Source organism: Tachyglossus aculeatus, chromosome X4 (genome assembly GCF_015852505.1).
Source record: "Tachyglossus aculeatus isolate mTacAcu1 chromosome X4, mTacAcu1.pri, whole genome shotgun sequence".
NCBI classification, from domain to species: Eukaryota; Metazoa; Chordata; class Mammalia; order Monotremata; family Tachyglossidae; genus Tachyglossus; species Tachyglossus aculeatus.
The window spans coordinates 53,922,852-53,937,684 of NC_052098.1; the positions used below are offsets into that span (position 1 = coordinate 53,922,852).

General features: G+C 42.1%; 1 non-coding gene across 1 annotated transcript; it reads right to left on the minus strand.

The window, feature by feature from the left end:
• Window positions 1-10,846: 10,846 nt before the first annotated feature.
• On the minus strand, window positions 10,847-10,979 carry LOC119948305. The gene has a single exon (XR_005456711.1). It is a non-coding gene; the product is annotated as a small nucleolar RNA SNORA7 (small nucleolar RNA).
• Window positions 10,980-14,833: the final 3,854 nt, after the last annotated feature.

The following is a 14,833-nucleotide window of genomic DNA, read 5'->3' on the forward strand; positions in this document are numbered from 1 at the left end:
CTGGAGTTAATGCAAGAACATCAGGTCCCACTTGGAGCTCACCAAGTAGGAGGTAGAACAGGTTTTGAATCCCCATTTTGCAAACTGAGGCCGAGATAAGTGACTTACCCAAGGTCACACAGTAGATAAGTAGCAGAGTCGGGATTCTAACCCAGGTCCTCTGACTCCCAGAGCTGTGCTTTTTCCACTAGGCCATGCTGCTTCTCATTTAACTGACTAAAAGTCAGTCATCATCATTCCTACTGAGACACACATGGATTCTAGGATTTATTTTCAAGCGTCAGTTTATCATGGATAGACACAGATACTGAATTGTCCTTTATTCCTCCACTCTGCATTTCTGATTGCTTTCTCCTACTCATCCCCCTTTTTGTTCTCCACTCTCTGTGCATGCGTTTTTGACCTTGCTCAGAGTAGAGAGCATCATGATCGATAAATAGATTAGTAATCATAATTGATGATAATGAGGCTGATCAGTGATATGTGCTGGTTTTTCTAGTAAGGCTTGTTATAAAAGCATTTCACAACAATCACCTTCACCTCAATTGTCTCCTTTTTGGGACTCCTGAGCATTTCAAAGCATCCTGAAACTCTTAAGACATTAGTTGTCACTACAAGGCCGTTCACCCTCCTCGCCTAAACCATCAACTAGAAAGAACAATCAGTTCTTCTTGATGAATCAGCTGCATATTTGATGAACACCGCACCGAAGAAAACTCATGGCACTATAGGGAGTGTTTTTTGAAATCTTATCAGAGCAAATACAGAGACATCTTGTTTTCGAGGTCCTAGGAGTAAAGTGCCAACCAGTAGCAAAACCAGTATGAGTTGGGTAATTCATAAACTTCACATTTTGCAGTTTTAAGTTGTTGATTCAACAAGAAGGATTCAATCTATTATTTTAAATCTTCATTTCCTACTTTCCAATTTTAGAGCTACATTAGTCTTTTAATCCATCCTCAGTATTGGCACCAAGCATCATGAATTACATTTATTAATGGCCTTCAAGTATTGACTAGTAGACTAGAGATATGGTGCTAATAAATGTTAATTCATTAATCTGCGTCTTAAATTTGTTCCAGTGAAAGGAATGATCTACCCAGTCTGCTGCACCCAATTCTAACACCTCTTTCACAAGGTGCTATGAATAGACTATATCTCTGGCTAGATTTGAAGTTACTTGAGGGCAGAGATCATGTTTTATACCTCTGTTTTACTCACCAAAGGGCTTGGAGTGCTCTGGAGTGCTGTGCACAGGGTAGAACATCAATAAATAATGTTTATTGATAGGGTACAATAGAAGAATGCTTTGTCACAAAAAGACTATGTGGACATAGCACAAATCACAGGTTGGCTCAAGTAGATATGTATGTTTAGGAATAAATATTTATGTTCCTGAGCATGGTGTAGTTTTGGCATGATGCTGCTGTTCTTGCCAGCCGTTGTCTCAGCTTTACTAAATAGGAAGTAGGGAGCCTAGAATGGAGATATGCACATAGACTTTCACCCTCCTTCCTCCAAGATGATCATCTCCTCAGGCAGCCAGTTGGTCACAGCAGTAGGAAACAGATGACACAGTCCAAGCCCTTCCCCTCCCTTTCTGCCTGCCTTTTGACTTGCTTTTCGAAGGAGGTACTGCTGTTGATCTTGGTGCCGGTGGTGAGGGCTGCCATCCAGCCGGATATAACTGAGTACAGAGTCCCATGGCATCAGCAAAAGTAGTACCTCCAATCGCTCAATTGTATTTATTGAGCACTGTGTCCCGACCACTGTTCTAAGCACTTGGGAGAGTACAATATAACAGAATTCCCCACGTTTTCTGCCCACAATGAGCTAACAGGCTGGAGGTGAGTATTTTATAGCACTTCTGTTCCCAAAGCGCTCTCACATTTCAGCCCTCACAACAACCCTGTGAGGTAGGTAGAGGAGGCAGTTGCTATTATCCCCATTTTACAGATGAGGACACTGAGGTACAGAGAAGCTAAGTGACTCACCCCCGGTCACACAGAAGGTTAGCGACCTGGGTCCTCCAGCTGCCAGACTGGTGCTCTGCCACTCCGCTGCTTTGCTTCTGACCTCCAGTCAGAGGTGCCACGGTCTCTCGGGAAGGAGCCGTCAGATTGGGATCTGGCTCCTCCGATCCCCAGCTGAACAAGGAAATGGGGGAGCAGGTGGTATGGGGATGTACTTTCCCTTCAGGTTTGGATGTTGCTGACAGGTGCCATCATTACTTTAATGCAGTTTGCCGAGGTATAGTGCTAAGATGTGCTGTGTTTGACCATGCACTGCCGGGCTTGCTGGCCCTGACTGCCCATTACTGCAGCCGATTCAAAAACCGTACAGCAGAATGGTTGTTTTCTCCTATCACTTAACTGTTCAGGTGAACTGAAAGGAATTATTCTTATTGAAGTGAATGGATGATCTAGTTTCATTGCAGGGTTTGTAGGGGTTTCCCCTCCCCCCCCCCACCCCGCCCCGCAGTCAATTAACAATGTCCCAGTAATTTATCTCCCTGGACTAAACTTGGTGAGCAAGTTCTTTTCACCCACGGTGTGGAATTTTAATTAGCACTTAATAGAAAAATTCCTCCAGAGGACTTTCTAAACTGAAATATAGATGAGTTTTTCAAACCCTTTAAGGTACAGGAGAATGTAATAATAAGTTGAATATGAAGAGATCTCAAATATGGCACTTTATCCATATAAAGGTGGGAAAAGGGAAAGTGAATCATCTTTTGAAACCGATGGCATGCTATCTTAAGGCTGTTCTGATCACCTGAGCCAACGTTCATGCTCAAGTAGCTATTCCATAGAAGGGCCTGATCGTTAAGATAATATACAGTGCTTGATAGACACACAATCAAGCATCTGGACAATTGGGAGTATTTTTCAGCAGGGGTTGAGTGATGCTCTGAGTGAAGTCCAGCCACTGAGTGGTATCTCAGCCTCTATCTAACTACCAGGCCAGAGGCCTGCAGTCAAGGAGAGAGGCTGCCCAGCCCCAACACCAACTGAATTTCCCATCATTCCCTAACTCAGGATGGGAAGGGTGAGAAACATGTTCAGCAGAGGAGGGCCTTCTTCCCTTCTAAAATGTTGGGAAAACCATTATTGTGGATGCAGCTATGACTGTTGCAACCACTGGATTCTGAGCCACAGGAGCCTGAAATTCTATTCTTCTGGCCCCACAGTTCTGTATTTTTCTTATCATTTTATCTTTGTGTTTTATGTTGATTTGATTTTTCTAATGTTTCATCTCCCTCCATGTGTCTTTCGCCAGCTCCCCTTCTCCCCTTTACTCTTAGATTGTGAACGTCTTTGGGGACCAGGGACTGTCCAATTTCTCAGTGGTTAGTATTACAGGAAAACCTGGTTGTGTTGAGAGATCCTTTAACATTTCCGCCATAGCAAAAAAAAAGAAAAAAAAAAAACCTTGGAGCCTCATGGTTGGTCCAAGAATAGCCCTTATTTATTGCTACACTTTCCCCGCTTTTACTCCAGATGCACCCCAAAGGGAGCCACTCCACCAGTTAATCCAACCAGTGAGGAATTTGATGCTACATTCCCCTGCTTCTCTACTTCAAGTACAGTCAGAAGGGAGCCTCTCAACCTGACCAACAACATACTAGAAGACTTGCTACAGTTTGAAATGATTTTGGTTTTTATACGCTCCTAACCCTCGGTCTGCTCCTGTCATGACAGAGCAGCATGTCAGGGTTTTTTCTGAGAAATTTCCCATTCTTCCCAAAGAAGCAAGATGTGGAGAGGCCAGCAGCTTCAAGGATGGTCGGGGGGCCTCCCTTCATTTATCCTTGTCTTCTGGTGGTGGTTGGCAACTTCTCACAGGAGTTGACCTTTCACCTATATTGCAAGCCTGGCCTTTCTTCTTACACACATCCATTACATCTTGTTTGCCCCCTTGGCTTTGCACCTGACCTTCTGCTAACCATCATATCTACATTCCCTGTATTTTCTCTTACATCCTTCTTTCTGACCTGGCAAAACTGGGGAACATCGAGCAAGCTGGGACTTGAGCAGCAAAGTGTGTGAGTTGGGCTGTAGTAGGAGATCAGTGAGGTAGGAGGGGGCTAGCTGATTGAGAGCTTTAAAGCCAACGGTAAGGAGTTGCTGTTTGAGGCGGAGGAGGATGGGCAACCACTGGAGGTTCTTGAGTAATGGGGAGATATGGACCAAAGTATTTTCAGAAAAATGATTTGGGCAGCAAAGTGAAGTACGCACTGCAGTGGGAAGAGACAGGAGGCAGGGAGGTCAGCAAGGAGGCAGATGTTCAGTTCAAGGTGTCAGCAGGACAACCAGTAAGAGATGTTCTGAAGGCAGGAGGAAATGCAAGACTTAAGAGGAGGATAGAGGTCAGGGCCAGTGCTGTAGTTTTGGGAATCATCTATATAGAGATGGTATTTGAAGCCAGTGAGTTCTCCAAGGAAGTGGGTGTGAATATGGAATAGAAAAGGACTCAGATGTGAGCCTTGAGGGGCCCCCACTGTCAGAGGGTGGTGGCCAGAGGAGGAGCCTGCAAAAGAGACTGAGAAGGAACAGTCGGAGAGCTAGGAGAACCAAGGGAGGAGAGTGTCAGTGAAGCCGAGGTTAGATAAAGTTTCAAGATAGGTACATTAATTCCACAACGATGGGATTCAGGGGGTGGGTGAGAACCCAGGCACTTATGGGGTAGGGCAGTGCTGAAGTGGCAGCTGAGGGGGATATTGAGTGTGGAGATGAGAAATTAATGTGAAGAGATGAGAGATTAATCAGGGAAGGCCTTCAGAAGGAGATGTAATTTCAGAAGGGCTTTGGGGAAGGGGAGGGCAGTGGTCTGATGGCTGTGAAGTGGGAGAGAGTTATAGGCAGGAGAGAGGTTGTGAGTAAGAGGTTAACGGCAGGGGACAAGAGAATGAGCAAGTTGGTTTGAGAAGAATAAAGCATGCCAGTTGGATTATGGTGGGGCATAGGCAAAGATAAGTAAGAAGAAGAAGCGGTATGGACTAGTGGAAAGAGTATAGGTCTGGGAATCAGGGAACCTGGGAAATAATCCCAGCTCTGCAATCTGCCTGCTGTATGACCTTAATTTCTCTGTGACTCAGTTTCCTCATCTGTGAAATAGAGATTCAATACATGGTTTCCCTCCCACAGACTGTGAGCTCCATGTAGGACCTGGACTGTATCTGACTTGGTTATCTTATACCAACCTCAGTGATAATAATAATAACGATAGTATTTGTTAAGCGCTTACTATGTGCAAAGCACTGTTCTAAGTGCTGGGGGGGATATGAAGTGATCAGGTTGTCCCACGTGGGGCTCACAGTCTTAATCCCCATTTTACAGATGAGGAAACTGAGGCACAGAGAAGTGACTAGCCCAAAGTCACACAGCTGACAAGTGGTGGAGTCGGGATTAGAACCCATGACCTCTGACTCCCAAGCCCGTGCTCTTTCCACTGAGCCATGCTGCTTCTCTAAATGAAACTACTTAGCTTCCCACCAAAATCTGCTCCAGCACTTAGAACAGTGCTTGGCACATAGTAAGCGCTTAACAAATACCATAACAATTATTATTATTAACCCCGGATAAAGAATAATTGCATCCCTGCACCAGATATAGAACCTTCCAACTTGAAGACTGTAGCTCTTATCTCACAAAGAGGGCGATTTATACATCATAGAGCAATGATGAACTCAGACATCTGGACTGTGGGAAAATACTGGATTTGGTCAGAGGATACTTCGTAAGGTGATGATGCGCCCGTATCCCCCTCCCTCTATTGTTGTGTATGCAAAGCTCACCCCCAAGTGCCCTTTAGAGTAAACCAGCATGGCTTATGAAAATGTGCTTCTTACCCCTTCCTATTGAGACTCACCGTGGACCTTTTGGTCTTTGTTCTGCCCCTTTGGCGACTTCACAGATATTTTGGATCTCTCTCTGAGGATTGGAGCATGAACATCTACTCTTTCTACTTCTGAGTAAATAGTCTAAGTACCTTCCACTTGGTGTGATTGCTCTAACTCTCCAGTTTCTCCCTGAAAACCTGTTACAGGGAGTCCTGTTCGAGGGAGTCAAGTAGGGAATTAGAGGAGATGAAATGGAGGCAGTGGATGATGACAACTCACTCCAAGAGTTTGGAAAGGAGTGGTAGGATGGAGATAGGCTGAAAACTGGAAGGAGCCACTGGGTGAAAGGAGATACACGTTGTTGGATCATCGTTCCCTCATTCTCTAGCAGCCTTCTGTCGAAAACATAGTGAGAACGTATGTTATAGAAAATCTGAGTGTAATTATGTTTGAATCAGTTTCCCAAAGTGAGAGATGCTTTGGAATACTACTTATGAATTTATTTCATTTTTCTCTCAGCATTAATTGTAACAACAGTTTTCCCGCAATCCTTGCAGCTGTTTGCTGGTTCCTTCTGTGGTGAAATTGCTCCAGGATAAGATTTTACTTTCCATGCCCTGGCAATGATCTCCCTTCTGAAAAGAATCCCTTCAGAGTGATGAGCTTGTGTAAATCAGTCTTTGCCTTCTCAAGTGGCTCAGTTACCAGAAAAAAAGATTTTAATATGATGTATGTGTACATATCTTGGAATGAACCTATTGGTAACCATACAATCAGAGCAGATCCCACAGTCACGTGTTACTTTCTCACTGGCTCTTCAGCTTAGGTGGCTTGGTTGATTGCATCAAGAATAATGGCTCAGTAGAAAGAGCCCGGGCTTGGGAGTCAGAGGTCATGGGTTCTAATTCCGGCTCCGTCACTTGTCTGCTGTGTGTCTTTGGGCAAGTCACTTAACTTCTCTGTGCCTCAATTCCCTCATCTGTAAAATGGGGATTAAGATTGTGAGCCCCATGTGGAATAACCTGATTACCTTGTATTCCCCCCAGTGCTTAGAACAGTGCTTGGCACATAGTAAGTGCTTAACAAATACTATTATTACTATTATTATTATTTACAGATGTCACTCTATTTCTTCAGTACAAGTTCTGCATTTCTTCTAGTTTGCCTATTGAAAATTCTTATTTACTAAGCCATTTTTGACTTTCTAAAAAATCAACCAATTGTTTGAGCCTTGGGGTGCAGCCAGGAATGAACAAAGACAAATTGGTTAAAAAGGAGCAAAGATGTCCCAATCAATACCTTCACAATTCCTAATCTGTCATTTACCCTGTCAGAAACCTCAGGGAAGTGAGCTCTGGAATTCATAAAGAATCTATATGCAACCTTTCTATGTGAAGAAACCATAAATAGTCATTAAAAAGTCTAGAGGTAACATTCTAGAAGGGGTGTAAAAGCAAAACAACCCACCCTCCTATTAACGATAGTGAAACTTAAACAGCTTTTATATATTACATGTCAGTGGAAATCTGTTAAACAGGTTGTTAGTAACTGACATGAAGCATTAAATTTCATTTATTTATTCTTGGATTATCTTGGTTTTTTCCCTCCAAATAAACTTTGGCAAATGCCCTGTGAACTAATCATCTGGATCTGCACTGGGCAAACCCAATGTCACAATTTATTTTAAAGGCTGAATTTGTGTGTATCCTAATGGCATTAACTAGGTCTTACTCCTTCATCAGCTAAGATTAGTGGGATTTGAGAGTAGTACCTTTTTCACAATTCAGCTTCAAAGAGCAGAAAAGACATTAATGTAATGCAGATGGGGGGATTTTGTTCCCGATTGATTTGAAACAGTCTGTCTAAATGACAGCCACAACCCAAGGTGCCGCTGACTCTGTGCTACTCCCCTCAACCCACTACCCAACTGCCTGAGTTCTGGGAACTGTCTGAAGTGGAAGGACAAATTGGAGACGTAGGATGATAATGATGGTAATAATAGTAATAATTATAGTACTTGTTAAGCGCTTACTAAATGCTGGGGTAAATGCAAGCTAATTAGGTTGGACACAATCCCTGTCCCAAATGGGGCTCACACTCATCCCCATTTTACAGATGAGGTAACGGAGGCACAGAGGAGTGAGGTGACTTGCCCAAAGTCACACAGCAGACATGTGGTGGAGCCAGGATTGGAACCCAGATCCTTCTGACCCCCAGGCCCACGCTCTATCCACTTAGCCTCTCTGCTTCTCAAAAGGGATGGAAATGTTAGTCACAGAAATATTTGAAGAGAGAGAGGAGGATGGCAAGGATGAAGCTGGAGGAGGAGTGACAACATTCAGGCTCCCAGATTTGGGGGTAGCCTGGCAGAAATCTGTAAACCAGGAAAGGACTTAATCCTCAGATATCTGCCCAAGAAACCCTACTTGTAACCAAAGATTTTCATAGCTTTGACTCCAGAGGTCACTTCTTTAAAAGCTGGACCTACGATCATGCTTTTCACTTTGGCTGGTTTATGTATTTACGTATCTGAAATATATCCACGCATCTTAAGTACACTGATTTAGTTTAGCTAAAGCATATTGAATATTTTTTGAATATGAATAGCTTTTAAAAATTTTTGTCATCTTATTTTTCAGGAGAGACACCTTTTTAAGATATATCTGTATATAAAAATACATCATAAGTATTTATATATCGATTAAATGATACATATGGCATCAATTGGTTTAACTAGAATTAGGACCACTGGAATGCTTGTTTATGTTAAGCCAGACTTCGTAAAGTAGGTGCTGTGCTGCAGATATTATAAAAATATTTCAAGATCAGACTGAGGGTGCTCTTTTAATGACGCACCAATAGTGATCTTTCATTCTCAAGAAGTATAGCATCAACATGATTTGAAATATTTTTGACTTTATTCCCAAAAATTGAAGAGAGGCAGCAAGTCTGCTTGGGATATGAGATATCATCTAAGATTTTTTTTTAAAGAACTTGGGTCTAAATTACTTTTGATGTCAGAGATGCTAAGGCCATCATTTTCTCACTTCTTCATTCAAGTCTTGATTTTTACAATGACTATAAATTTTACTATCAACTTTTTCTATTTGTATTCCCTTAAAGTTGGAAATTCATTAAGGGAGTGCAACTTCTTTTTTCTCAGAAGCTCCTTCTATCACTCTACCAACATATTCTAGATTTTAAAATTGCTCATGTTAAGGCATAATGTGAGCTACATTAATTAAAATATTCCATTCTCACCGTTTGACTCAGTAAGTGAATTAGGACACTAAATGGTCCAGATGTAAGCTCTTAATGAAATAATTCTTCTTCCACCTCAACAACTAATAAATATTGATGTAAGCAACATTAATTTAAAGGTTCTCACTGCAATGTATTTATATTAACTAGCAAGATGTCACCTCCTTCTCATATAAATGAAAGGATCAGCATTCTTTGTTGAAATGTTATGAGGTTAAACTTAGTGTTCTAATTGTCAGCCTCATAAACAACATTTTGAGCATTTAGCTAAGGTTTGAATTCTAGCTCGGTTCATAAAATGCAACTCTTTATACGTTCAAATCTTTAAAACCTAATCTTCCACAAGCCATACATATTTTAAAACAATTTAAGCTTCCTGCCACATGTGAATTATCTAACAGGAGAAAAAACCTTTAATTGTGCAATCATTTAACTGTGATTAAGACATTTTATTTAAGAATAAAACCTCATCAGACATCAGATGATACCTTTGTTGAGCATCACTAAAACTTGCCAATTACCAAACTAACCATTCAACAGCGGCAGATAACTTTATATGCTCACAGAAATTTACTTGACACTAAGCTTCTCTTTCCCCACAAATATGTTATAATAATAATAATAATTATGGTATTTGTTAAGCGCTTACTATGTGCAAAGCTCTGTTCTAAGCGCTGGGGAGGTTACAAGGTGATCAAGGTGTCCCACTGGGGGCTCACAATTGTAATCCCCATTTTACAGATGAGGTAACTAAGGTCCAGAGAAGTTAAGTGGCTTGCCCAGAGCCACACAACTGACAAGTGGCGGAGCTGGGATTTGAACCCGTGACCTCTGACTCCAAAGCCCGTGCTATTTCTGCTGAGCAACACTGCTTCCCTGTTATCTATTCAAGTGAATATGTATGGCTATCTAATAACACAACAGGAAGGCATTTTTGAATTATGCACTAATCTTTTGATAATACAGTATTTGTTCATTGTTCAACATTATCATTGTGCCTTTTTTGTCACAGTTTCACAAGTAAGAGTATTATGTATTATGAAAATAAATAATTTGAGTCCATTGAGTTCAGCAGGCACATCCCTGTGTGAGCTTACATGAGGTGAAGGAAAAGTAAAATATTTCTCGCATCCTTTTCATTCTCCCTAGGTTATGACAGACTGAGGCTCTGTATCAGTACTAACCATAACATTTTCCAGAGGTGAGTGACATTTGGGTCAGACTGGGGTGTGGAAGTTGCCATATGCGCTGAGATGTATCCCTTCAGGGCTTCTTGTCTTATGTTGTCGAGTCATTTCTGACAGGTAGCGACTCTATGGATGCATCTCTTCCAGAATGCCCCACCTCCATCCGCAATTATTTTGGTAGTGTATCTATAGAGTTTTCTTGGTCAAAATATGGAAGTGGTTTACCCTTGTCTCCTTCCGCGCAGTAAACCTGAGTCTCCACCTTCGACTGTCTCCCATGCCTCTGATGCCCAGCACGGGTGATGTACATATTTATTACTCTATTTATTTATTTATTTATTTTACTTGTACATATCTATCCTATTTATTTTATTTTGTTGGTATGTTTGGTTTTGTTCTCTGTCTCCCCCTTTTAGACTGTGAGCCCACTGTTGGGTAGGGACTGTCTCTATGTGTTGCCAGTTTGTACTTCCCAAGCACTTAGTACAGTGCTCTGCACATAGTAAGCGCTCAATAAATACGATTGATGATGATGATGATGATGAGGTGAGTTTTGACTTGTAGCAGATTGCCTTCCACTCGCTAGCCACTGCCCAAGCTAGATATGGAAATGCCTCTGCTTGACTCTCCCTCCTGTAGCCAAAACTGGTAGAGTGCTAGAAACTCTCCAGGTGCGATCCTGAGAGGGTATTCAGAGCTTACAAAGAAAGAAAACTGATATTCAGTTCCCTTTCCCTGCAAATGGTGGTTGAAATTATATCTCCCAGTGCCTTTTATGAAACTTGAATTTCCTAAGCAATTATACACTGTGTTTGTTCAATTTCTGTCTGTACTGCTGCCACAGGCCAAGCTAGGAGTGGAATGGGTGTGCCTCTGCTTGACTCTCCCTCTCATAGTCAAAACTGGTAGAGTACTGGAAATGCTCCAGGTGCGACTCTGAGAGGGGTAGCCAAGAATTTAGGTAATAATAACTAATAATAATAGTATTAAGCATTTACTTTGTGCCAGGTACTCTACTAAGTACTGGGGTAGATACAAGATTATTGGGTCAGGCACAGTCCCTGTCCCACATAGGGCTCACAGTCTTAATTCCCATTTTACAGATGAGGTAACTGAGGCACTAAGAAGTTAAGTTAAGCCCAAGGTCATACAGAAGGCAATTAATGATAATAATAATAATGATGGCATTTATTAAGCACTTACTATGTGCAGAGCACTGTACTAAGCGCTGGGGAGGTTACAAGGTGATCAGGTTGTCCCATGGGGAGCTCATAGTCTTAATCCCCATTTTACAGATGCGGTAACTGAGGCCCATAGAAGTGAAGTGACTTGCCCAAAGTCACACAGCTGACAATTGGTGGAGCCGGGATTTGAACCCATGATCTCTGACTCCAAAGCCCGAGCTCTTTCCACTGTGCCACACTGCTTCTCTTAAGCAATTACAGAATTAGAACCCAGGTCCCACTGTCTCCCAGGCCCATGCTCTAGCCACTGGTCCACACTGCTTCTCTAAGGTGATGTGGTAGTGCTAAAATAGTTGTGGGGATGTAGAGAAGCAGCGTGGCTCAATGGAAGGAGCCCCAGTTTGGGAGTCAGGGGCCATGGGTTCAAATCCTGGCTCTGCCAATTGTCAGCTGTGTGATTTTGGGCAAGTCACTTCACTTCTCTGTGCCTCAGTTACCTCATCTGTAAAATGGGGATGAAGACTGTGAGCCCCACGTGGGACAACCTGATCATCTTGTCTCTTCCCCAGCACTTAGAACAGTGCTTTGCACATAGTAAGTGCTTAACAAATGCTATAATTATGATTATTAATTGGGAAAGGCCTCCTGGAGGAGATGCGGTTTCCAAAGAACTTTGAAGATGGGGGGAGCAGTGGTCTGCTAAATAGGAAGGAGTAAGTTCCAGGCAAAAGGCAAGGAGTGAGCAAGAGTTTGATGGCAGGAGAAATGAGATGAGCTACAATGAGTAGGTTGGCTTGAGAGGAATGAAGTGTGTGAGCTAGGGTGTAGTGGGAGAAGAGAGTAGATGAGTAGAAGAGAGAAAGCTTATTGAGTTCCTTAAAATCAGTGGGCAGGTGTTTCTGCTTCATGCAGAGAGAAATATGCAGCCTTTGGATGTTTTGGAGGATGCTTTCGATGCTGGGTGCAGAACAATGATTAAGAAAAAGGATCCTGGCATCAGAGTGAAATATGGACTGGGTTGGGAAGAGATTGGAGACAGTGCAGTCAAAGAGGAATTGATGAAGTAGTCAAGTTGAGATATGTCAGGTGGTCTGGATCAGAGAAGTGAAAATTTGGATGGATTGGAAGGGACAGATTCTGGAAGGGTTATGGTGGAAGATCTTACAGGATATAGGGGGTGATAGTGAGGTGGCGGGGTGTCAAGAATATTGCCAACGTTGTGGGTTGAAACAAGGAGAGGTTGGTGGTGCTTCTAGACTGTGAGTCCATTGTTGGGTAGGGCCCATCTCTACGTTGCTGATTTGTACTTTCCAAGCGCTTATTACAGTGCTCTGCACACAGTAAGCACTCAATAAATACAAGTGAATGAACGAACTATGAGGGGAAAGTTAGGTGGAGGAGAGGATTTGGGAAGAAAGGTGGGGAGTTCTTTTTTGAACATTTTGAGCTTAAGGTTCCAGCAGGGAATCCACTTACAGAGATGTCCTGGAGGCAGAAAGAAATGCAAGATTGTAGAGGATCAGGGCTAGCAAGGTAGATTTGGGAGTTACCTGCATAAATATGGTAGTTGTAACCTCCCAAGCACTTAGTGCAGTGCTCTGTAAATACCACTGATTGATTGATTGATTGATTGATAGTCGAAGCTGTGAGAGTGCATCAGTTCCCCAAGAAGTGACTATATATTGAGAATAGAAGGGTACCCAGAGCTGAGCCTTGAGGGTCACCCACAGTTAGGGAGTTGGAGAACAGAGGAAGCCCCTGAGAAAGATGCTGAGAAGGGTCACCAGAAAGGCAAAAAGACAATAATGAGAGGACAGTGTCAGAAAAACCAAAGTTAGATAGTGTTTCTGGGAAAAAAGAGAGGTCTGCAGTGTCAAAGGCAGTTGAGAGGTTGAAGGGGATTAGGACGGAATAGAGTCCATTAGATTTGGCAACAAGAAAGCCATTGATGACCATGGAGAGATGAAGGAGGCAAAAACCAGGTTGCAGAGGATCAAGGAGGGAGTTGGAGAAAGTGGGTGAATAGAACCTGTTCGATGACTTTGAACAGCCATGCTACATATATGAGGTTTGATGCTTACTTGGTACCACACTTACAGAAAAAATAATTCACTGGCTTTATTGATGTCTGAGTGTAAAAATGGGCAAGGAAATATGTCTTTGGCTTCTGTTATACTTCCACAAGCACTTATACCTATATTGCCCTCAGTGAGCAATTAATAAATATTGTTACTTCTACCATTACTACTGCTACTAGTAATAATAATGATGGCATTTGTTAAGCGCTTACTATGTGCAAAGCACTGTTCGAAGTGCTGGTTCCAGTATCTGTCTTCTTCCATAAATTGTGCATCTTTAGAAGGTAATGGACTCATATTTAGGAGCTCAGAACCTGGAAATAGCAAAATGTTAGTAATTTAATTCTGATGAAACACTTTGGACATTTTCATAGTTTGGAGAAGGCAAGGGGTGTTCATGTGTTAGTGAAGGGAGGGCAGTATTTTGTACTTGGGAGGGTACAAAATAACAGAGTTGGTAGACATGGTCTCTGCCTGCAAGGAGCTCAAACAAAAATCCAAAAGCCTGCTCCCCCACCCCCCCTCCTTCTCTCTCTCTCCTTCTCTCTTCTCCTTTGCTCTAGTGTTGGCTCTGTTGAAGTATATGGCTGTTGTACTTTTAATCTTTCCAATTTAATTCAATGGCATTAAACTTCAGTACTCAGCTAAGTCACCTGAATATTGGCCAATCCCTGAGGAACATTTGATCCCGATTCCAATAAATGGATTACATGAACTTATGAAATCATTCTTTCCCTCTTTGGGTCTGGTAAAACTAGCCGTAAATATTTGCATTCCAACACCTAGTAATTTGCATTTAGTAATTCTTTAAAATCTAACAAAATAACATTTGCAGTACCCTTTTCAAATACCCTCCATATCTAACTGTTTTGAAATAACATATCCAAAAACAACCATAACATAAATGTTAATTGCTTTTATGAAAGTAGTTGTTTGCCCATTAATCAAATATATTGGACTGTTGAGATAGATATATGCTCTAACTGAATTCATTATGATCCAGATATAAAATTTAGACCAATCTAAAAATGCTGTGATTATGCAGCAGCTCACCAGGCATACTGCTAGGTGTCTCCATCAGGGTCACAGTGTTGAATGCCATCAGGGAAATCTGCTAGCTAAGCAACAAGCCATCCATTGAAGAAAGAATAGACAAGATAGAAAATGGAATCAAAAATGCTAATAGATCCTTTGGGAGACTGGCAGAGCCTAATGTCAACGTGAAGGTATATAAAAGCAATTGAAGTGTCCAGCCTTCTTTGTGGCTGTGACAGCTGGACC